Here is a 26,672-nt window from a genome sequence, read left to right as displayed (position 1 = left end):
AAGTGGGACCTGAGAACAACAGCCTCCCCTCCTGCAGTTTCCAGCAGAATGCATATCTACTCAATGAATACTGAATGAATATCTACTCAACCCACTGAGTGCAGCAGAAGATGGCCCAGACTCCAAGAAGACTGAATTCTTATTCCCTCTATAGATTTAGGAGCACTCCGCTCAATTTTATTATTACCCAGCCTGTGAAAAGCAAACGAGACACTCCCAAGCTGCCTGGCATGATAAGAATGTCAGGCAAAGGTGTCTGTAAACTTCTGCTGACCCTCGACATCAGCCAGGTCAAGAGCTCTTTCATTAACTCTAATGGTTTGCATATTAGAACTCCACATAAAAGAATCTTATTGACTACCAGGGTCAGGAAGTTCACAAGATGTCTTGGTTGCTTCAACAATGTGTTGGTGATTCTTTCTGACATGAAGCCTTTGCTAATGAAGCACTGTTAGTACAGGGCTTCAGAATCAAGACAACAGTGTGTATGGATTCAGACAGCCCATTATGTAGTCGAACAACCTGGGATTATTTAAATAATTAGAAGTCTCTTCTATTATTTGTGGGAACAACCATAGCGAAATACTAAGCAGAGGAAGCTCGATGGCCAACTATCAGGAATGCTGTAGCTGTAGATGACTTTTTTAGTTCCTTCCAAATCTCATGACTCTGTAGTTCATCTGAATGGTCAAAAGAGCAAATGCACATAATTAGATATTTGACTTAACATTAGTGTTACTCACCTACAGACCGACCGGCACACTGCTACAGGAGAGTTTGTGTAGATTTAACTAGTCAGGCAAGACATCCTAGAAGTCACACGAGTTGACAGTGAGTTCAGCATTGTGCCCTGGTTCCCTGCAATAGGGAAGGTAAATGATTAGAGATGGCAAAAAAATCCATTAAACAAATTGCGTAAAGTTTTTAAAAAATGTAGTTGAGAAATGCCCAGTTGATATCACAGGAGGGCAGATGCAGAAACAGGATAATTAGGCAGGACAAATCATCAAGGCTTAGCTGCAGTTCTACTGTAAGCATCCAAACCTGGCTGTCTGTGAGCAAAATCTGATCCCTCTGATGGGTGCACAATTTCCAAGGATGTGGGGCAAATTGGAGTGATTCAGGAAAGGTTCTCTTATTTATGGTGCACCATTAAAGGGCATCTTGAGGCTGATCAAAAACTCCCTAAGATTCTGAGTGGCTCCAGCTCTCTAAAAACACACAATCAGATTTTTTTGCTTGAAAAACAAAATTTGACTGGGGAATACTCAGACCTGAAGATGGGAGATGGTACACAACGTCTGTCATTTTGACTGACAGATCTAGCTGTTAATCATAGTGAATTATTTCAGCAGGGCACACCAATCACAGTGATTTGGGAGAGGCATTAACAACTGTGTGTGTTTTTCATTGACCTGTGCCTCCCCCTGTGCAAGTCAATAAAGAGATCTTCATTGTATTCCCCAAAATACTAGGGAGGCAGAAGCATTGGGGTAGCGGGGCTCCTGCTGTGGAAGTGGCATTTTCTCCACCCCAATCTTCTCTAAGAATTTCAGCTATTTTTCCACCATCGCCCTATGCAAATTGGTCAACAAATTTCTCCCCCAGGGAGAAGAGGCTGTATTCTCCAAAAGCCATGGAGGGGCATAAGCATCCCCCCCCCATCTATATCATACACCTTAGACAACTCTGGATAATAAAACCATGATAATAGAAAAGAACTGCAGCCATTGGAAGGAAAGGAGAATGGGAGAATGGGAAGCAGAACAAGCAGCAGCTACGCCCCAAAATATTTTCCTTTCCTGCTGTGAACAAATTCATTCTTGTTTTAATTGAAATTGATGTAAAGGGTTGCTAAGGGCTTGTGCCTTGGTTTAATCCTGGTTGTAGTATAGTTAAAACACGCATGCAGGCCCCATTTATGAGACATACATGAGCAATGGGATATATATTTTAAAGTGTTAATTGGTGCCATTTGTGGTAGTAAATGTTGACTCATTTCCTACACGCTAAAATCCAGTCTAAAGCAGTTCAACTTTAGACATCAGGCACAAATGACATTAAAAGTCACTTTACAAGCTGATCCATAGTGAAAAGCACAGCAATGAAATGAGCAATCATATAGCCAATTATTGGCATACATAGTGTTCAAAATTACTGCATTGGTATCAAGGGGAGTGTTGCTGTAATTTGTGTTCTATTTCTGGGAAGAAATTACTGAAATGAAAATTTACTTCATTAGCAATAATTTCTCAAAAAAATAATAATCTTTAGGCTCACATTTGGCTGCATGGCGACAAGTTCATAACCGATTCTCTCTCTCCTTCCCTCCCTCTCTCTCATCTCACTGTAGCATGACAGATGTAATCAACTTAGCCTTAAGTAGACTCTACCCATTCTCATTGCTCTTTTTTTAGCCCATGACCGCTCCCCTCCCCTCCTGTCTTATCAATCTAAAATAGACTGTACATTACACTGGACAAAAGAGCTGGCCTCAATTAATTCTGTGTAAAAGGAGTAGGTGCACAATGTGTATGTTGTTCAATGTGTACTTTTGGGTGTGCATTTTAAAGAGCACAATGTAAAGAAAAATAGATTTTAATCCATGGGGGGGAAGTTCTATTTGCATGCAAAACCTAGCAATGAAGACTTACATATTAATATTTCAATCAGGTGCTGAAGGTCCTCTTGTTCACTCTTTTCTATCTACCCTTCCTCTGAGCCAGTATAATTGAAGGATTTTTAGTTTACATTATTTGGTTCTGTATCTCTCATACCAATAAATAAAAAAACCTCTTCATGCATCTCAAGATTTTCCACTGGAGTCATACAGACATGCAGGGATAGGACAATTTCCCATATTATTTTTCTGTAACTAATGAAAAACAAAATAAATACACTTGCCAAGAACTGTGATCAGCCTAATGAATTATCTCTGCTTGGTTAATTCTCCAGCATTATTAATCAGACTAGAAGCATAAACTGTGGACTTCATTAGTAAGATCATAAAAGAGTCATAATGACAACGATCATTTGACTTGTGTTAGGAAGGTCAGTTGTCTATTCAAGCGAAGTGGGAGAGATTAGTTTGCCTGACATTTTCTCAACTAAAAGAATGTGTCTTAGGTCTAAAATAGACCAAACTATTCTGCTGATGGAGAGTAAATTTGTCATAAGTCTGTGTTGGAGTTTATGCCCATGGAAAGAAACAGTTTTCATATATATATATATATATATATATATATATATATATATATATATATGGAGGTTGTGGGTGATTTTTTATGATCAGAGGAAATAAAGCACTGTTTCTTATTCTCTGTTGAGGCACAGCCAACACAGAGAAAGCTGTCCATTATACATTTCCCCACAATGCTTATCATCTACCTCAAGTCAACAAAGCTCTTTTCTTTAAGTAAAAAATCTGCAGCCTTTTGCTTCTCATGAGGTGTTTCCTGAGCCAAGAATGTTTTCAATAGAATTCCAGAGCTTGTGAATATCTTTGGGAGGAGATCTGACATAGTTTGTAACTTTCTGTTTATATTAGTCTTTATTTGAATTCTGCTTTTCCTTCAAAGGGAAACCCAAAGTGGCTAACAAACTACTGAAAATGATTCCAGTGACATCAAAATATTGGCCAAACAACACGGCAAAGTGAACAATTTAAAAAATGCTCCAATAAACCTATAGCGTTAAAGAGAAACCAATTCAATACAAAATTCATAAACATTGAACCATTAAACAACAAGAGGGCAGCACACAATAAGTTGGCTATTTGAGGGAGATGCTGGCAATCAGGGGTGCCAATTTGAATAAAATATGGCAGGAGGCAAGTCTTGCGCCACATAATCACAAAAAGTGGCACATGCACACCAGTTGAATGGCAATGCCCATCAACTGGGGGGGGGCCTTCCTCAAATGTTTTATTATGTGGGCCGAAGGGACCTCAGTCCCTAGGAGTTGGCTCTTTTGCTGGCAATAAAACACTGAAAATCCTTTGTTCTTTTTTCACTATTTTATTCTTATATACAATGACGAAGAAAGGAAAAAGTGAATCAATGAACAATAATAAAGGAGCAGAATAATTATAATGCATATTTTCCTTTCGCATTCTATACTAAACCTCTATATAACTGGTTCAAAGAAAATAATTGATTGCATTATACCTAATAAAGTATATGGATCTGCATTTTCCTGCACCTTGTTACATCAGTACACTATGAACACATTCCACTCCCCCACAAAATGGTCATAAAAACCTTGAAGCATATGATGTGGGCATCCTATGGTGTTTTCTTGCTGGTCAGAAATGATTGTTCACATCAACTTTGTTTTGGAGGAGTCCTTGTTATCTGTGGATGTTCACATGCTCTTAAACTATATTCCTGTGTTGTGGGGACTAAGAAATGGACAACAGAAGTGGATTCTGCGAGCCCTTGTGGTGGCAAGGAGGCTCTTTCCCTCTGAAAAAGAGAGAAATGTTTTAAAGAAGGAAAGCAGCTGTGGCAGATAATCCATGTAGCATGCAAGTTCCCCAGGATTCCCTGGAACACCACAGAAGATACTTGGAGGCAATTCCAGCTCCCATGCTCAGCATATTGTCTGTTCTCTCCATGTGTAAAACAGTCTCCAGCGCTTCCCCGGGTAGTTTCAGCTGTGCACCGCAGACTTCATATATTAGGCTTGATTTGGCAGTAGTTATGCCACCAATGAGAAAGTCCAGCAAAGTTGTATTAGGCATGGATTTTGTGTCTGTGTTTATGTATTTCAGCTTGTGTTTATAATATTTGCGGTTGTGCTTTGGCACTGGAGTTTCCTAGGTTGAAATAATTAGTTAGATTCATCCCAGTTTTGGCTTCTGCCTGGATTTGGAAATGAAACTGTCTTGGTTTCCCTGCTGGATAATCTGCATGGAACTGTGGACAGAGAGGGCATGCAACTCTCCTGGACCTCTTAGCATCATTAGGCCTCCTGGCAGGGATGGACCAAGATGGCACTACTGCCCATGATTATTCCTGGAGTGTCAGTCTGGAATAATAGTGATAGCAAGCCACTTTCCATTACATGACATGCTTCTCCCATGCTTTTCTACATCTGCTACATCTGAATTGGTATCCCACATCAGTTTTCTGCCGAACAAAACTCTCTTGACCTTTTTGCACCAGAAAGTATTGCTTGAAAACAGCACCTTTGCCATCATTCAGAGGAAAGTAACAGCCAGATACAGGGTAATTTTCAGCAGAAAATCAAGATAGGAACCCAATCCTAATGGGGAAGACGTTCCAGATCAGATTATGTGGCAGGAGATCCTCCAAAATAAAAGTGGGCAGTTTGGCCCTCAGTAATTCAAGTTCGTGTTATTTCTTCACAACAGAACATGACAATAATGGGGGGAAAGCAAGAACGTAATAAGAGATAATGATTCACAATGCATTAAAACAATCTGATTAGCAAAGTACTTCTGACAAGCAAAAGTTCAGCATGCCAGCAGTTTAATTGACCAAAAAAAATATTCTCACATTTTGTTCAAATGCTCCAACATAGCTGCCAAAAGGAAAAATAAAATGGGAATTCTCACTAAAATTGAATAAATTCATTCAGCTATTCCTGGAAGTACTGTGTTTATTTTCTTATTCATTTATTGGATATCATGAAAACATATCAATTGATCAATAACAAATAATTAGATAAGCTGTACTAAGGAATGGCTGAAGGAATGTATAATAAGAAAAAGGCACTGTGTGCTGTATTTCTTTATGATTATCTAACTTCCCTGAAATGCCATCAGGGAAAAGTTTTGATTCAATAATCATAATAAAAAAGAGAAAGGGGGAGACTTTCAAATTAAACCCTCATAATGCAATAACTTCTTAGATCATTAAAACATGCTGGGGAGTTGCATCAGAAATTGTTTAGAGCACATAATACAGTTTTAATATTTAACTGTGTCCCATGGCTGGGATCTTTATACTTCCTAGATTGACGAAGGCTGTACAGCTATTAGCTCTCTATACATTTCATCTTCAATTTCTCTTCACAGTAGGAGGAACATAAAAATGGAGGTCAAAGCCTGGTCATTACATTACCTCTGGCTGAGAAATGTATTTTGTAGAAATGGGAGAAATAGCGTAGAAATGACAAAAGGCAGAGCCCCAAAGTATGAAGAATTATAATGATAACATAACAGAGATTTCATAAAAAACAACATTAAAATAATACACAGCATACCTCTAGTATTCTTATCAAAGTGAAACTCATTGCTATCTTTCCCCCTCCTCTTTTTTTTTTTTTTTTTTTAGGGCCATTAGCAAAACTCCTGCAAATGAATTGCTCAAGGTCGCAATGAAACCGAATGAGAAGGCCTGAGCAATAATTCAAAAGCGTTAAACCGTTTACAGCTTTTGAGTGGAAAGAAACAGAGGAAATCAAACCCCAAAATCCTTCATGTAGATTCTGTAATAACACCCTGGTCTGGAATAATAGACTTTCTGTCGAAAATAGTTCATCATCCTATTATACTTGAGCATAATAATGCAGTTTAACTCCCAAGTATACATCTATGAAATTTGGGGAGGAATTGAAAGAAAGGACTATTCTGTTCTTTTTTTGCAGGGGCTGCCTTTCTTCTGTGACTGCCCACAGTGGATACTTGATGAGCAAGTCGTTTGAGCTGTTTACCATTAGCAGAAACTATACTATTGCATGCCACCAGGCAACATTGCACACTGAGGAAGTTGTATGCAATTACCTCTTTTATGTCTACTCCTGGCAAATGAATGAGATGACCTGATCACCCATTATCTAGTAGCCTCCTTGGACACATGGAAAAGATCAGCCCAAGCAGAATAGTCATGGTTTGAGCCAGGGTTGTCAATGAACAGAAGAAATAGTTATTATTTCACAAGAATTTCATATTCAGTGTGGGTGTGGTGCCATTTTCTTTTAACACACACACAACCCCCATAATTGGTATTAGGGATATTTTCATAACCAGTAACAGTTAGCAGTGGCAACTAGGTATGGATGAACAGTTTATTTCCTGCCCGTGTTAATTTTGCAAGTATTCATTCAAAAGTTCATTCTGTACCATTTCCACATTAAGCTGTGAAACTTTGTTTTAAAATGCACAACAAATCATATTAAAGTACACATTTGTGAACACATTTTCCTCAAAAAGTATACATTTCTAAATGTGCTTTTAATTCAAAGTTTGCATTTCTAAATATATTTTATTGTGTTTTGGTACATATACCCCACCTAGCTCGGCTCAAGAACTGCATCACAACATTCAGAGAACTGAGAGATCTGAAGGGATACTTGCGTTTTGACCTGCACATTGGCCTGGGAGGTGGGTCAGGTCAGCTCCCATTGCATCTCACAAAGATAGAATTGCTCAAGCATCCCGAGTGACATGTCCTTGATGGATCAAATCAAATGTCCTTCTAGTTCAACATTCTTTTTCCAGAACAGGCCATCCAAAATCTCTGGGAACCCACAAACAGCACACTTGCTCAAATCAGCATGGCTGACTTTGTTGCCAGCTGCACATTAAATTCATTCTAAGTTAGCAATAATAAGTCCTTTTACACTCGTACAAATTTAAATTGAATGAGAAGGTGTACCGTAAAGTAATGGCTTGTGTTTCTGGGGTTGGGTTTTTTGTTTTTGTTTTAGAGCAAATTGACAAGGCACTCTCATGCCCTCAGCATAGAAAATAGAATAAAATACACTGTTTAAAAACTGGTGGTGAACACAGGCCAAAGCAACAGATTCCAGTTGCTCTTGGGATTTTTCAAAATCTCCTACAAATCCATTCCTTTGCTGCCAATGGTACTTGAGTGTATGATTCTCTGTGTATGCTTCTTTCATCCGTGGTACTGTCAACCATTGTAAGAAATCTTATGTCTATCCAGCACCACTATCATTTCATCACCACTTCACTCTAACATATGCATTCTAATGAAACAGCTGTAAGTCTTTGCTACAGTTCCTCTTGTTCCCATGGAAACCACCAGTGTCATTTACATCTGCCTGGGCTTTGCCACAGGAGTGCAGCACTTCTCATTTTAGGCTCGTCAAGGTGCCCAGAAGAAGCATTATCCCAGGAGCCAGCATGGGACGATGTGCCTCATGAACAGGTGCTCAAATCTCACCTTGGCCACGGTTTCGCTGGATGGCTTTGAGCAAAGTCATTGCCTCTGCCAAACTGGACACTCAAAACTATTGGCCTGAATCTTTATGGAGTTATTTTGTCTAGAAAATAAACCTACCATTCCACAGTAAAAGCAGTGTTCAGGGCAGCTAACGTCATCTAAAAACAAATAGCAGTACACCATCCAAAACAAAAGTCAGTAGCAGTAAAAGAGATGACTGTGGGACATGAAAACTCATGAAAATAGTAGGACATGCCATTTCAAAATCCTAACCTGTCAAGCCTAAACCTTGTCAAGCTGAAACCAGGTGACTGGAGGAAAAGCAGAAAGAAAGCCTCAGGAAGGGAGTGCTACAAAGAAGGTTTTCTCACAGGCCCCAAGAGATCTAGATTCCCTCATTGTCAGGATGCACAGAGAAGCTGCCACCTCAGATCTTAATACAAATACAAGTGTGATTTAGACTTGCACTGGAACAGCTTCCACTCCACACCTTTAAAAACAAAATGAATGTATTTTGCTGCAGCTCTTAGTACCAGGTAGTAGGGGCACTATTTAGTGAGGCAGAGGGCTAGTTTTCACACATAAATACACACACACACACACACACAGAGAGAGAGAGAGAGAGAGAGAGAGAGAGAGAGAGAGAGAGAGAGAGAGAGATGTCAGGCAAAGTATTGTTCTTCAGAAGCACCTATGAGAATGTGAAGGAATTGAACCACTGCACCATTTTATGTTCTGTTCAAGGCCGGCTCTGCCATTAGGCAAAGTCTGGCAGCCATCTCAGGCAATGTATACTGTCTGTCCTACAAGCTTGAAGCTAGCCTGCTGCCCTTCCATGCAGTGGAATATGTTGTTCTGCCAACAACTGCCAGTTTCTCTATGTGGAATGAGGGTGCCATCTTGTCCTTCGCCTCAGGCAGCAAAATGTCTTGGGCCAGCCCCAGTTCTACTCCTTGTTTTTAAATGGGGCAGAAAGCCTGTTCTAACCAGAAAAGGTTAAAAGTGACATTTTCAGTTTGTTCCTTAAGGGGCAAATGAAACCTTTAGGCAAAAAAAAAAAAAAAAGTGGGGGGAGAAAAAAATGTAACAAAATAGGGGAACTGGAAACTTTTTAAGGATTCTCCTTTCAATTAGCCATGAGTTGGAATATCATACATAAGGGGAAAGTTAATGTAAAAGCAAGAGAAGGAGCTGAAACGTTGTAAAAGGAGCTGGAACACTCTGGATGTCAGAAAGCACACTAGAAGCACTGTAGAAGAAAGAATCCTAGAGAAAAGGCTGCAAGTGGAACCTGAGGGATGGAAATTGTTAAGTGTTGCTTTGGTTACAGAAACAGTCTGGTCTAACTAGATGCATTTTCTTCTGTTATTTTTATTTTGCTCTAATGGGGGAAGCTGTTAAAACTTTTTTTAAAGTAAGTTTAAAACTTCTTTTTGAGAACTGTCAGCTCGTTACCACAGAAAACCCTTAAATATAAACTGAGTATGAATGAGTTTAAAGTATGCCTGGGGTCTTATTATTCACCCCATTCCTGTATTACTGCTCTACTCAGTATAGAGGGTTGGCTGGGTCACAGTGAAGGCTGCAGCCCATGCCATCACAGTGATATTTAAAAAAATATCCTCATCACATCCTTCACTGCAGGCCTTCAAAATTTGTTGTTTCCCACTGCTACCTCCCCTGGTTCCAGAGGGTGATGTAATTGGGCATTTACCACAAGATCTTCAAAGCACATATCACCCAAATATTGCAGCTATTCTTTTTGTGCACAGTGTAGATTTTGGAAAGAACATTTACCCCACATGTTGGAGAGAACTGATCTGGGACAGCCCCATTAGTAGAGCTGGTTATTGGCTATATGTTGCCAATAAACAGGTCACCTGGAAGTGCTCTGAGGCAGCTTGGGACAATTATCAGCATTCTACACCATTTTTTCAAGTTAAGGACACCTAGTGTGAGGACCTTGAATAAGAGTCCCAAAATGGTGGTGGTGGTGGTGGTGGAACTGTGCCCCCCTACATCTCTTTTCTTCCACCCAAAATAATCCCCAAATGGCACACAAGCCAGTGTGTGCTAACATTAAGACTACTCAACAGACCTTAAGATGGACTGCCGGGAACTGATGGCCCTTCAATTGTCTATGGGTTCCCACCATACTGAAGCAAAAATGTTGATGGCTGCTGTTTTGGTGCAATGTGAGCAAGCAAATTTCAGCACTAGAGTGTTAAACCTGATCCTTATGCTCCATGCAACAGAGTACAAAATTGTATTTACTGTGATTTAACTTCCAAGATTGTGAAGTTGAGAAGGACAAGTATTTAAAAGCATCTAGTTGTCAAAAAAAAAAAAGTGGACTACAATTGGGGAGTTAATTTTATATTTCACAACTTATGATGAATTAATTCAAAATCTGAAAGCTTTTAAAAAAACAACAACTCTGTTTTGCTTCCTTGTATGAATGGAGGCAATTGTTGAAATAGCATGGCATTCATGCAACTGCTACACCATGGGGGTAAAGAATGTCAGGATATGACCCTTTGCCTTTTGTCCTTCACTTTCCCTCCCACACACACACAGCACATGACAGTAGCTGCAATAGTATTTCTGGAGAGATGAAGTCTGTAGCAAGACTGGCAGGGGCAAGTAACCACCAACCATTTTATCTCCACGTTACTGAAGAAAGAGACAAGCATTTAGATTTAAGTACTTCCCATATATGATACTTTGCTGTTTTACCGTAAGCACATGATCTAGTCTTCAACACTTCAGAAATATTAATATATAAATTTATTTATTTCTGGAGGCATGTAATTTAGGGCTGTTTCACACTTTACCAGCAGACAGGGTTGCACCATGAGTCTCCAGGTAATTGCTGCAAAATGTAAAGCCAATTAGCTGTTATTAACCAGGGCTTTCTTGTGCATGTCCAGAGGTGCACGTCTGCACCTTAAACTTCATGCTGCTCATTGTGGCACATCAAATGAACCTGTGCCACATGCAATGTTAATTCACTTTTTTTTCTTGCACTTTGTTGTTGTTTAGTTGTTTAGTGGTGTCCGACTCTTTGTGACCCCATAGACCAGAGACACTCCAGAGATGCACAGCAGAAACTGAGAATTTCTCTCTTTCTCTCTCTGCCTTCAACATTTGGATTTGATTTATGAAAGATACTTTGAAAACACCTTCAGAAACCACACTGAGTTTTGTGAAGAAGTTTTAGATGTCACTTAGGCTATATGGGTGAAAAGTAGCCCAATGTAGACTCAAACATGGGTGGCTGTGAGCTCCTATGACATCCCTGAGATTGCCAAAAAACATTCTGAACCGCCTACAACCTTCGAAGTACCTTCAAGGTCAGCCCTAATTTGGACTCCACAAGATAGCAAAAATAAAGATTGTTGTTTAATCTGCTTCCATTTAGTTGAGTACAGGGCAAAACTCAAAGCAAAAGGTCTTAGTTGAATTTGCCCACTGAATCAAATCCTTTCTTTTCTTTTCTTTTTGAAAGGCTATGTATAAAAACAGATTACACATTAAATAACTTGTAAATGGAAGGCATTCACATTGTGTACTGGTAACTGCAGGACAGCTCACTTGGAACTAGATTTATTGATGCTTGAAATGGATTACCTTTCATTTACTGCCTGAGTGTGGATGTAAGGGGTGGGGGGAAAGAGATTTTTGTTAGCAGTTCCATTAATGTCTTGCACCTGGCTGTGATAGACTGCTGTTTGAAAAAAGAGACAGCACAAAGAACAGAAATTCCTGCAAAACAGAACCACGCTTCTCTGACTGAATGTTTGGTTCACCAGGCTTGAATCAGCAGAATATTGGGGAAAACATCATTCTGTTTACAGTTAAGATTACAGCCTATTTTTCAATGCGCTGTATGTAGTCTGCTCAACAGACTGCTTTATTGACTGAACACAAGTAGTTAGGATTAAAACGAGCATAAAGATATGCAACACAGGGAGAGGATACACACAAGCAATCACATTAGAGTGAAAAGGCTTTCATTATTATTGAGAAGTTTATTGATAATATTGAGGCAGAAGTGTTTCTGAAAATCCTAAACAGGGTGGGCTCAAGAAAGCCTTGTGCCGTATGCCCTGAAGTCATCTGCATAAACCATAAGCCTGGTGTTTTTGTATAGATTAGTTAATCTGAAGATCCCACTAGCCATAATGTTAAATTCATCTTTGCAGGGGGGGTTTTAAAAAATAGCAAACGGCAAAGAGATCTGCATATTGGGACATGGATGCAACTTGGTGTGCAACTGTAGACATTGTTGTTGTTGTTGTTTAGTCGTTTAGTCATGTCCGACTCTTCGTGACCCCATGGACCAGAGCACGCCAGGCACTTCTGTCTTCCACTGCCTCCCGCAGTTTGGTCAAACTCATGCTGATAGCTTCGAGAACACTATCCAACCATCTCACCCTCTGTCGTCCCCTTCTCCTTGTGCCCTCCATCTTTCCCAACATCAGGGTCTTTTCCAGGGAGTCTTCTCTTCTCATGAGGTGGCCAAAGTATTGGAGCCACAGCTTCAGGATCTGTCCTTCCAGTGAGCACTCAGGGCTGATTTCCTTAAGAATGGATAGGTTTGAACTTCTTGCAATCCATGGAACTCTCAAGAGTCTCCTCCAGCACCATAATTCAAAAGCATCAATTCTTCAGCGACTGTAGACATAGGATTCCCCAATGTCTTCACCATGGATGCCCAGGGTTGGGTTTTCATCCCAAGAGCAATTTCTGCTGTGGTGGGTAAGGCTGGAGGCTGGTATGTGTGTTTGAAGCCTGAATTTGATGCTTGGAAAGATGGGAGTGCTTTGGGTTGGGTGGTTCCCATGTCTGGGAGATAAGCAGATTCCCATGGTTCTTTGGGGAAAGCCACATGCTTTGAACGTATGGTGTGAATGCGACCTGTGGGGGGGCCCTTGGCCTCCCCAGGATGCTACCCCCCTGAGTAGAAATGTATCCTACCCTGTGCAGAAATAAATGGTATTCTTTAGTTCCCGTAAATGTTTTGGGGGTGCTACTTCAGGATTTGATACCACTAATTGATATTAATCTTATGGACACCGATTTTAGAATTGTGAATAGGCAGATCACAAGATGTTCACATACTCATAGTTTTTCATATTTAAGCATATGCTGCTCCCTCCTACTGTGTTAACCCTCTTAATGGGTTTAGAAAATACAGTCATATCCTCATTTATTTATTTTTGCTTCTTTTTAAACTAAGTGTTATCTGTAATCCATGTGATCTTCAAAATGTGGGGTTTTTTTTTAAATCCAGACTCTATGAATATGTACTTTACTCTTTGCATTTACAACCCATTTACATATTTTTGATAAAAGCATGCAGTAATTTAAATTTCCAAATAATAGTGCATTCTATGTGATCTAGTGAGGATGAAAAACTGTTACTTTTGCCAGAGCTTCCCAAAATATCACTCACTGAAATACTGCACTATTGATTTTTTATATAAAAATCTCTCTTGTTCACTTAATTACTTAGCTACAAAAAGGCAGTTATTCCATTAAAAAACCTTTTCATGACGCTAATACAAACATATAACTTGATGTGCCATTATGCAAATAGGTTTCCTAACACGCTTTGCAGTTTCTTCAAGATATGTTTCTCTGATAGAAACCTTTCTCTGAAATATTTGGTAATCTATAATAGTATAATACTATAATGGAGACAGGATTTTTGGGGGGATGCAATCCTATACACAAGATATACCAGCTGGGAAACTACAGTGCTACCTCGGGTTAAGAACTTAATCCGTTCTGGAGGTCCATTCTTAACCTGAAACTGTTCTTAACCTGAGGTACCACTTTAGCTAATGGGGCCTCCCGCTGCTGCCGCGCGATTTCTGTTCTCATCCTGAAGCAAAGTTCTTAACCCGAGGTACTATTTCTGGGTTAGCGGAGTCTGTAACCTGAAGCATCTGTAACCCGAGGTACCACTGCATAGGGTTTGGTAGAAGCTCTGCTACACTGGCAGAGCACCAGATATCTGCATAACATACTGTATCTGCATAACAGATATCTCAGTGGTACACCTCAGGTATGCTGGTGATAATGGGGCAGTATCATGGGTGGCACAGGAGAGGAGGAACACACTTATGCCACATCTTATGGCCCTTCAGTCTACAGCCTTATTGATGACACAACTTTGGCATTTTAAAAAAATGTCCTTTTGATTGAGAAGAGAGCTGAAACGGGCAGAGCTGCAGCAGGCTGCACAAAGGCACAGTCAATGACTGCTTGGGGAAAGCCCTGGAGAGGAGGGGACTTAGACAGCTGTAGGGAGGGGGGACTTGGCAATTGATTCATGGAACCAGACCTACTGAGGATCAGCTGCTGTGCTCATTAGGCCTAACACTCAGCCAAGCCTTTGAAGATCTTGTTTTTGCTAATAAAGAGTTAACTGCAACTCTGAACGGTGTGATTTACTGCAAGCGAGCTCTTTGACAGTATGTAGCACCATTTGTGTACATGGAGCTTTGCAAAGGGCACGCTCCTGCTCCATAGATCTTGCAACCTAAAATCCAACATAGGAAGTGAGGGGAAAGAAATACAGTGGTACCTCGGGTTACAAACACCTTGGGTTACACTTTGGGTTACAAACTCCACTAACCCGGAAGCAGTACCTCGGGTTAACAACTTTGCCCCAGGATAAGAGCAGAAATCAAGCAGTGGCAGCAGGAGGCCCCATTAGCTAAAGTAGTACCTCAGGTTAAGAATGGTTTCAGGTTAAGAACGGACCTCCACAACGAATTAAGTTCGTAACCAGAGGTACCACTGTAGAGGCGTTGGTAAACAGAAATTGTCATTTTTCCATTTCCACATGCTTAGGTTTGACTATGGGTGTAATGTTGCAGAAGTGGATAGGAAACTAGAGGCTGAGTAAAAAAAAAAACTTCACAGAAAAGGTGGGATTTGAAGAAAGGAAGAGAAGCAGGAGCATGCAGGATTTCCACCTGGACAAAATTACACCAGACTGGTAGGATGCCTAATGAATGGCTGAAACGGAGACAGTGGGGACAGAAATATTTCCCCCCTCAATAATGCCTCCTGGGCATAGCATATTATTAGAATACAAACATTTTACTCAGTGTAACTAATATGCTCTTTACCAAAACTGGCTTTAAAGAAGGAGATGTTTATATAAATGCTCTTAATTTAATAACCATAATAAGATGCAGTTTCTTCCAGGTAATTTCTGTAATACAAACAACGCAGAATCTTCCCCCATCCCTGCCAGAGGAAGTGAGGCTTATTAAACATTGCACTGAAAGGCAAAGGAATGTTTCTATTGACATGTGAAAAGATCGTGTGGAAATGCCGGCTGCTCCAGCGCACATTTCATGTGCTCCAGATACAAATCTGTGGTACATCCCCAGAATAAGTTGCCTAAGAATTGCTGCCTCTGCATTTTAATTATGAGGAAACCAGTGCAATTTAGAAAATGCATCTGTGAAGAAAGAAAGGGTTTGCTTCCAAGGAAGATGTGTGTGTGCTTTGCCTCAGCCTGGAGGACCAATATGACTGGAAAGACATCTTGAAAATATTTGCGGCAATGTTTTGCTGGGTCAGTACCAAAAACATACTTGCTTCACATTGATGTGGTTACTAGCTAGGAGGCATAGAGGAAGTAAAGGATTTCCCCCTTAGTTTTATTACTGAATGCTCAAAATGTTTCCTTTAGTAAACAACATGAAAGGCGTCTGAATTTTTCCAAAACAAAAAATGGGAAAATAAGAAGGCAACGGGTGAATGGGACAGTACAGGTTTATAGACAGATAATGGGCCCTGCTTTCATCTAAGCAGAATGCATTTATATTCCTGACACACACTCTAAACAGCATTAGAAGAGTTCAAATGTTTGATTTCTGGCCTGGTAGAGTCTGCCTAATGAATAAGAGAAATAATGACCAAGCTGCCAGCCAGCTCATTAAAGACTAATTTTTTGCCATGAAAAATAGCAGTTTCCAAAGTTTTTTAACACCACAAGTACAACCTGTTGATGTAATAGCTCCAATCAGTTTCTCCCTTGCAAAAAGAAGCAAAGGCAAGGCAATGGGGCCACAAAAATATTTCTACTTCAACATATCTGTATGGGACAGCTGCATATTCCTGCATTGCATGAGGTTGGACTAGATAATCCTCATGGTCCCTTTCAGCTCTAAAATTCTATGATTCTAAGTGCACAAAAAATCCTGCCCATACTTTCCCCACACTTTTATGCTTGCTCTAAGGGCCTGTTCATCTGTGGCGTTGTGATGCAGTTGCTCCCATGCTTCCATCATTATACTTGAACTAATCTGATCATGTGGGTAGGGCCAATGAAGGGGGTATTCACAGAGAGATAAGCAAATATATTCTTATGGCAAATACAGATGTAGTCATGAAGTTGTGAAGTGATACATCACATGGAATACATGTTCCAAAACACACAGTGAATGCTGGTGAGTAGCCAGAGTTAGATCACAAATTAGTCCCTCTGAATACACCAAAACACTGATAAGATTTTTTAAAAATCTGCACTTCTTGAAAACCTTGTTTCTCATGAACAGTACTGATTTGTGCCAGGGGAAGGGGTTCAGACAACCATGGCCCAAATGGTACACAAATTTGTAAGTTATCGTTGCTAAGCCTATCTGGGGTTCTTGGCTGCTAAATCTCTTCCAAGGACACTAATCCTGAATTTTGCTACTATGATAGGTGGAGGGGGTAGTACTATCTTATGAGGTGTCTTCCCTGTTGACCCATATTAATATAGCCCATGTATTTTATTAAGATATATTCCTACAGAGCAGTCTCGGGGCATTCTGTTCTCTCCTTTACTCTCCTCCAGTTTCCTCCTCCACACTTCTTGTTTCTCCTTCCCTGTCATTGCTGATTTTATTTCTGAGCTCCGTGTATATCACTACATACTTCCATCTTCTTGTCTCACAGCAGAGATAGAGCAACCTGCACAGTTATGTAAATCTATCCATCAGTATGTGATTACAACTATTCAGCTTCTTTCCATTTCCATTAGATTTCCAGCAAATCTAATATAAACAAGGCAGATTTCATTTGTATATCTGAGCTTTACGAGAAGCCTTTGCCAGATGGGAAGCAATACTCCAGCAGGACTATTGTTTAAGAGGACAGAAACACCTGGCCGGCTGTTTTGAGCTGATGAAGTTCCCACTCTTAGAAAATCATCACCACTGGCTTTCTCCTTATAATTAGGTAGCATTAATACCCTCAGCTAGCCTGTGCAAAAGTCTGAAACATCACTCTTGTGACCAGCCAGGCACAGGAGACATAATGCCAAGCTGTCAGCCGATTCATCTCTGGCATAAGTCAAACCAGGCCATAAACCAGGAGTTCTTTATCTCGGGGCAGCAGACTCAGCTTTGCTTTAATTACTCAGCTATGCTAATAAGCCTAATTTGTGGCCTCAGGTGTGTTGTGGTGGTTCGGTTTGGAAACAAGAGAAACGCAGGTCTCCAAATCAGCTTTAAACAAAAAACAAAACAAAACATAGGATTTACTGGCTACTGAAAAGAATTCTTGCCCTTGCCCTTTCAAAGAAGCACATTATCAAAAGGCATCAATTAGCAGCTGCTTCATGATGCAATCCAGTTGCTTTGAAAGCAAATACATTTGGAAACATGACCAATGAATCAGGAACAGAGAGAGAGCAAGGAGATACATGCAAATATACTCTGGGTAACAACATCAGGTTTTTTTTAAATTCCTGTTTTGAATACTTTGCTGCTGATTGATTCACACATAAAAGCTGAACTTCAAACCATTTATTTTAACAGCCATTTTGAGATGCCGTTATTCTCAGGTATCATAGCTGTTCTGTGCTGCCCTCAGGGAACTGAGATTCTTTCCTGCTTGAGTTCCTGACATGGGGAAAGTGAACTTCTTTGCTAGGCTGGGATCATGGCTGGGATCAGCTCCAGGTTTCAGGAAGTCCTTAGCTTAAGTGTTCTCTGGTGAGCCATCTCCTCTGCCCATAGACCCCTGTAGGTTTACTTGGCTGTGGTGGCTTAACTACGAGAGGTGCTGAGCAGCTGGGTGTAATTACACTTTTAATTTCCCACAATACCCAAGAGTGTTGCTAAATCAGAGGCATTGTGGGAAATTTAAAGAGTGTCTAGATCCAACTGTTTGGCCCTGTCCCCAGTGCTGTGAAATTTAAGGGTGGCAGGTCAGGCATCGGCAATAGACCCTGCCAAGGTGCTAGGGCCCTGGTATCTGCCCAGGGATTCCAAGTGTTAATGCCAGTTCTGTTTTCCTATACAGATAAGTGAGAACAATAGGGTACAAGAACCTTCCTCTGAGTCAGCTCAGCATGTGGGATATATGGATAGATGACGTAATACTAGCAATACTACCAATATTGATGTTATCAGTCCTACTTGAGATGCTTATATCAATGGCTGGAAAAATTAGTGGAGCTCTTGGTCACTCTTACTTTTGAAGCATTAGTCCATTGTCCTCCTGCATTTTTAATATAACCAGTTTTCTCTTCAAAATGCACATAAATTAGCTACATTTACAGACATACTGGATGGATAAAAAATGATTCCGATCTCAAAGTCCAGGACTGCTTTGAAAGTCATCCTGAATGCAAAGTTGTTCTGCTCATGTTGTTCTCTCAAAATACTAGAACCTGGCAGGGCCACCCAGTGAACCTGAATGCTGGAGGGTTTGGGCCAGACAAAAGAAAGTACGTCTTCACACAATACATAGCTGAACTGTGGAATTTGTTTCCCCATAGGAGGTCATGATGGCCAACCACCTGGATGCCTTTAAAAGAGAATTGGACAAATTCATAAGGGTAATCCTATCGATGGCTACTAGCCTATGGTAGTATTGAGGATGCATCACAGAGCAACTAATACAGCAGAATAAATCCACCAGTATCACACTATTATTGTGTCAATAACATGTTACAGAATATTCCTGCCATAAACACCAATCTGGAGGGGCCTTCGGAAAATCAGGGTGGACTGATGAAAGTAAGCATGATTCAGAGCAGGTCTGGGCATGATTCAGACTCAGGAAATTAATGGGATACAGGATGCAGCATGTCTGTCAAATGAAGCATTCACTATGTCTGTCAAACCTGTCAAGGGATGCAGCCTAATGTAAGAGACAAGACAGTGCATGGAGAAGGAGAAATGAAGGAAGAAAACAGACAGGAACACAGAACACAGGAGAGCACAGCAAAGAAAGCAGGTCCAGTTGTGAGTTGTTGACTTGTCAGACAGCAATCTCTTCTTGTTTTCTTTTAAACGGTCTGATTGACCGGCTGCAGCCATTTTGGCCAGGGTTGAGAAATGAGTCCCAGGTGAGCTTAACAGAAAACTAACAGGGCAGAAGCAAAGAGGAATGATTCCTGTGCAAACATTTGCAGTCATCAGATTTAGGCCTCTGGTTTTAGGCAACAAAGGAAAGCACTCCAGTCTGGTCCTGTTTCTTTCACACCAAGTTAGCCAATGTTCAGTTGAACGAAACCATGATTAATAAGCATTAATTCAGGAACATTGCAGATAATGGCATTGATGCAGTTATTAAAACCGAGTAATAGCACTGAGTGGTATTTGCTCCCACCATCCATTCAGTGTAATAACATTATAGCCCTGTTGGTATTTAAAATTGAGACTGGACAGATTTGACATTGTAGTCTGAGAATTTTGATCCTCCAGTGCTCTGGCTTTTCTCTTTGTGCTAATGCATGCCACATGAGAACATCCACTGTCATCTTGCTGCTATGAGGAACAGAAGTAAACCACAAAATTTTTTTCCTTCCAGTAGCACCTTAAAGACCAACTAGGTTAGTTCTTGGTATGAGCTTTCGTGTGCATGCACACTTCTTCAGATACCAGGTATCTGAAGAAGTGTGCATGCACATGAAAGCTCATACCAAGAACTAACCTAGTTGGTCTTTAAGGTGCTACTGGAAGGGGGGAAAAAATTTGTTTTGACTATGGCAGACCAACATGGCTACCTTTCTGTAACTAGAAGTAAACCACCTCCTTGTTAAGGGCTCTACAATCCATCACCCGTTTTTTTTACGTTAACCTACCACATGTTCTTAGACTGTCATGAGCAATTTCTAGGTGAGTTAAAGACATTGCACAACCAACAAATGTAGCTGGCATTACCAAAGTAGACAATGTGACTATATACAGGTGGCACAATATATTCCTGAAGGCTTGTTGAATCAACTGGAGATTTGCAGCCTTTAAATAACAAGTATGCTGTAATGCTGTGGCTAGGATAAACAGCATAGTGAAAGTATTTTAATAAGAAATTTTAGTCTTTCCAACTGCTTCAGGTCCTTCAGATGCTTTACCTCTGCAACCCTTACAAAAGTTCTGAAATATTGACCAGTGAAATATTGACCCCTATCTTGCAGATGTGAAGACTGTGGCTGAAAAACAGCTCTCTGTCTAAAGACATCCAGTGAGTTAATAGCTTAACTGAGATTTGAACTAGGGATATCCTAGGTGTTTATATTATCCTATATACTGATTGTATGGGTATGCATTGCACTGAATGAAGTATAGCTTTATTTTTATAATCATTCATAGGTTATTCAAGGAGTTTAATGGGTTTTTGTGTTGCTATTGTAAGCCATCCTAGGAGTCCACTGGATCATAAGGCAAATTTCCATCTAAGCATTATTAATAACAAACAGAGGGCAGGCTTCAACCAACAAGTCCTGCTAGTGGAAGCCTGTGCTACTGCAATGGGGATTCCCCCCTCCTTCCACCTTGAGCCGCCTACACCCCCAAAATTGGCTTGAGGGAGTCAGGAGAACACCCAGAACAGCGTGCAAGAGGAGGGGGCATCATTCCATCTGACAAAATGGAATTACTGCACTGCATTTCTCCCATAATTCACACAAGGCATAAACTACGGAATTCATCCCCACAAGATGTAGTGATAGCCACCAATTTGGATGGTTTTAAAAGGGAATTAGACAAATTCATGGATGAAAACTGTGGCTACTATCCACAATGGTTATGCTCTGCTTCCACTGTCAGAGACAGTATGCCTAGGAATCACAGGTGGGGAGAGTATTGTTTGCATTCAAGTCCTGTTTGTGGGTTCCCCATGGGCATCTGCTGGCCCCTGTGAGAACAGAATGCTAAAATAGATGGGCCTCTGGCCTGATCCAGCACAGTTCTTAAAATCTTCCATCCTATATTATTGCTCCTCTCCTGACTCCCATTTAGACCACAGTGGCAGTGGCTGTTACTTGAGTGTTAGTAAGAGGTCCTTATTAAGGCAAAGTACAGACTCAGCAACAGGTTGTGAGACACAGAAGCCTTCCTTCACACGCAGACTAGGTGACAGGAAAGATTAGACTAGCTGGGCAAGAAGCAGCTACGTAGTCCAAGATCAGGGCAAGGAGCTCAGAACATCATGGAAGCAATAGAACTGTCACCCACCTGAGAAGCTTCTAAAGATGGGCAAGCCAAGTTTACTTGAGAAACCCTTGTGCCTTATGAGATATGGAGACGCTCACTTTGTCAGAACATGGGTGTATTGTCAGTAATGGGACCACTGCCCAGTCTTGGGCAACCAGGCTGTGCCCTCCCCTTCTTACTCTGGTTCCTCCACCCTAGCCATTGGTTGGTGCCCTCCCTGGATTCCACTGCTGTGCTCCTCCACTGAGATGGGAAGAAGGGTGGTGGTAGTCCTGTTTCCCCACTCAGGGCAGTTATATCCTGGGAAATAGAAGTACCTGCTTCCTCCAGCTCTGTTCCCCAGTTTCAGCTCCTGACCTCACTGTCATTACCTTGCTCCTCCTCATCTGTCTCAGCCTGCCACCCAACACACCTGAGCCCAGTGATGCCTCTGGAATTATTACAGTCCCAGGTGGTCCCTTTTTAAATATGCCATTTCCAGCATGAGGTATCCTGAGAGCACAGAACAACTATCTGGAGTAATTATGTGAGTGGCTCTATATGGAAAGATTACATGGGGGATTAGGCACCCATGCAATTTTTCCAGAGCTGAACCAGTGAACAGCATCTAACAGAAATCCAGAATCCTCTTTGTGAATCCATGAGTGAAATGGTACAAACCTACCCATGTAATTCTCCTATTCAGAGTTGCCTGATGTTTTCTTTCAAAAACTATTTGTAGCCTAGTGCTGATTATCCTGGAAGCAGTCTTGTGTGGCTTAGGCTGGAGATGGACAATTATTTTATGAGAGCTGAAGGTGGAATGATAGAGCAATAATTGTGGTGTGTGTGTGTGTGTGTGTGTGTGTACATACCCATTCTTTTGTCTGTTCTCAACTCTGGTCAAAAAAGGTCTTGTGGGTCTCCAAAGAAGACCATAAGTTTTGCAACCTATGAACAGAGATGACCATCGGATAAATATGACCACCAGAGATAACAATGGCTCTGTAATACCACCTTCAACTGCCATCTCTCTCCAGCGTTAGTTTGAGTTTAAAGCTATGACGTCACTTGCATAACTGGATAATGTGCAATTGGGCTATGCAGAGCATCTGCTTCTAGGAACTGGAATGTGGGAGTGGTGATTAATTTACCTCCATTTTTCATAAAATATCACAATATGGTTTTGATCATTTTAGCACTTGAGGCTGTACGTTTCAAATGACATGATGCATATAGGAACTACAGGACTCTACTAGAAAGTAATAATGTCACAAACGTCCTCTCTAATTTTCTAATATTACAACATTATTTCACTTTCCTTCTTTCTTTTTTTAAGCAACTGAAAATTATCTATATCAGTCTTTGCTCTTTGGAAGAAAAATATTGGTCAACATTTCTGCTGTGAAGTTACAGCTGTTGAGTCCCCGTAGAAGAATTTATTTCTGTGCCTAAATATTGTATTATTGCTTAATAGGTTTTGTTGGTGGCAGCTGTGCCCTTGAAGTGGTCTTGTTGTGCTTTTTCTTTTGATGAAATAAGCTAAGAATGGTAAAATGAGCCCAACGTGAATTTTCAGCATGATTTGTGACACATAAAAATAAAAGCAAAGGACAACTGCACAATCAGTTGGTAGATGGATAGATGTGGTTCTCTTTGGAAAAATAGAACCATCTACACACCATTAAATTGTATCGTATTGTTATGGGTCTTTTTAATAGACTTTGCTATGGCATGGTTAACTATCGATTCTTAAGGAAATCAGCCCTGAGTGCTCACTGAAAGGACAGATCCTGAAGCTGAGGCTCCAATACTTTGGCCACCTCATGAGAAGAGAAGAATCCCTGGAAAAGACCCTGATGTTGGGAAAGATTGAGGGCACAAGGAGAAGGGGACGACAGAGGACGAGATGGTTGGACAGTGTTATCGAAGCTACCAGCATGAGTTTGACCAAACTGCGGGAGGCAGTGGAAGACAGGAGTGCCTGGCGTGCTCTGGTCCATGGGGTCACGAAGAGTTGGGCACGACTAAACGACTAAACAACAACAATGGCATGGTTAGAACTCTCCCATGGAATCCAAATGTTGAATTCAAATGCACTAGCAGTCCCTTGCTATAGTTCAGCTTACCCCTCATTGTCCCAGTACGTATTAGTTTTTACACCTTTCATCTGCAGTGAGGTGCCAATACTCATATCTTGTTAAAAATGCAATGGGTGCCAACGCATTTCTGGATTCATGCAAACTGGGTTTGTGCACCCATATGCATACTAATCTCTTTGATACAGTCTGACAAAATCACGGGTGAGAGAGAGTAACCAGGATAAGACCGGATGATAAAGTAGTGAGAGCCCAGCCCAATACACTAACACAGGAAATCAGCAAGATTTCTATGGTGAATAGGTATTTGTGCAAAATTAATTGTACATGGGAAGGGTGGAAGGAGGTATGTCAACGCTTCCAGTCATGAAGGGAAGACAGTGGCCAGGAAAAGGAGGAGCATATGAAGCAAGTGGAAGCATCAGCCCTGCAGAATGTGCACATTGCTTCAAGTGTTGAATTTGAATTGAATTTGCATTTTGCTTCAGCTCTTCAGCGATTTCTCTATTCACCTGTTTTTCTAAGTCTCCGTGTGCAATTAATGCCCTTAAGTTTAGAAACTGGCTTTCGATGCTTGGAAAAAATTCAAGTATCAGTGTAAGTTAAAGGTAAAGGTACCCCTGCCTGTACGGGCCAGTCTTGACAGACTCTGGGGTTGTGCGCCCATCTCACTCAAGAGGCCAGGGGCCAGCGCTGTCCGCAGACACTTCCGGGTCACATGGCCAGCGTGACATCGCTGCTCTGGCGAGCCAGAGCCGCACACGGAAACGCCGTTTACCTTCCCGCTGGTAAGCGGTCCCTATTTATCTACTTGCACCCGGGGGTGCTTTCGAACTGCTAGGTTGGCAGGCGCTGGGACCGAACAACGGGAGCGCACCCCGCCACAGGGATTCGAACCGCCGACCTTCCGATCGGCAAGCCCTAGGCGCTGAGGCTTTTACCCACAGCGCCACCTGCGTCCCTAACAGGACATATTTGTTTTGTAGGTTGCCATTGCATAGTTGCTTTTTTTCTGTAGCAAATAGCTGACATGCAGTGAAGGAGTGAGGGGCATGAGCTGGGTTTGGACCATTGCGTGAGACATTGGAGAGGGCATTAACCCTTGGTCTAGATCAGAATTTCTCATCCTCCCTGAACCATGATCATTTGTACTCAATGGGTATTTGCTTTTTGCTGAGAAAATCGTAAGTTCCCTTCTAAACAAAAGCACAGGTCAAAAGCAAAACATCCTTTAAAGCGTCATTTTGTTTCCACAATCTCATATTCATATAATATATGACCTCTATCAACTGCTCAAAGGAGAATGCTCCTCTGGAGACCTGTTATCTGCCCAGGTGAAAACCTGCTGTAATAGCTCATTAGTACATAAGGAAACATTACATTTGCAGTGATGCTTTTTCTCATTCTGACTGTAATAATATTTTCTAACCAGACAGCATTTTCTAGTGAATGGAAAGACAGAGGAGGGCAACATATCCTCTGCAAATTGCTGATACGATTGTAGGTTTCTTTGTGGGGGGGAATGGCAGGATTAAATGGCAAAAGTGAGCCCAATATGACAAAGAATGAGGAACTAGCACATTTCATGCCTGGAAGTCTACTGTGTACAGTATTGTTTTATTTTTAAAAATAACCTGTATTCCCAGTGGTGAGAAAACTTTCCTCTTTTCCTTTTCACATATTTTTCTTCCCATTTACAGAATTAAAAAAAACACCAAACATATCCATATCCATTTGACACAAAAATGAACCCCTCAGTCCCAGCCCAATTGCTGTAATGCTATAAAAATTAAAGTCAGAAAGCATTTTGTTCTGAAATAACATGTAAGTACTAGTAAGTGAAAGGACACAATTCACTAGAGAGGACCTCCAAAATCAGATGACGAGGGAAAATGTTTTCATAGTGCAGAACCAAATTTCAAACAATTCAAGTTCAATAAGCAAAATTGGTACAAAGTGCTCTCTTTTCTCTCTTTACATATTTCCTCCTGTAAGCATATTATGTTATTTTCAGATGGCACGTTATATTGGGTAAGCGCAAGTGCATGTTTATTAATACAAAAGAAATGGGTGCAATGATTTATCCCTCCTGTGAGGCTGAAAGCTTGCACAACAGCAGTGAATCGAAAGACCAATATCCATTTAGCAAAATGCACGTTGTTAAGATGTGATTTATTTATTTTTTGACAGTTCGGTTATTTTTTTCCTCTGTGCCCTGTGATTATAACCCTGGTTACCATATTGCTCCTAGCGTTTTGGCTAGGTTTACATATATGTCCCCAGTTTTACTCTTCACAGCCCTTAAATATACAAAGCTTTTCTATGTATGAATATAACTCTGCACACTGGATCAGGGCTGTAGCTCAGCGGAAGGGCACATGCATGTAGAGAGTCAAAGGTGAAACCCTGGCATCTTCAGCTGGGTGAGGAAGGACTGCTGCCTGAGATCCTGGAGAACACAATACCAAACTATGATGCTGCATAAGTAAGCTTCTATGATCCTAAGAGGCGGGTGGCATCAACAAGACACTCAAACGTGGCCCACTACAACATAACAATTCAATGTTGTGCAGTGCAACCTATTTTGCTTTAAAATGGGGAGGAAAGGGTGATTGTTCTGCCTGGCAAGCTGAAACGCTTGCAGATGGAACTAACCTTTGTAATAGTTCAGCAGTGAATTCCATCCATGGTGTTGAAACGTCAACGCACAGTGGACTGGTACACATGAACACGCAAAAGCCACACAGGAACCTGCAAATCCATTTGCTGGTTGCTTTTAGTCCACTGCAGTGGCACAGTCCAAGTCAGCAACGTTGCATCCCCAGAGATAAAACATTGTGGCCTTCTGCCATAGAACACTGGCAGGTGATGAAATCTTTGTCTCTTCCAATGGTGAGCTTTAAAAGCCTGCTACGTTGTTTTGAGAAACGAATTAATTTAATACTTTCATCTTAGTTAAGGACTAAAATATTCTATTTCCACCT

Source organism: Podarcis raffonei, chromosome 5 (assembly GCF_027172205.1).
Source record: "Podarcis raffonei isolate rPodRaf1 chromosome 5, rPodRaf1.pri, whole genome shotgun sequence".
NCBI classification, from domain to species: Eukaryota; Metazoa; Chordata; class Lepidosauria; order Squamata; family Lacertidae; genus Podarcis; species Podarcis raffonei.
Note: the sequence above shows the minus strand (reverse complement) of the source record.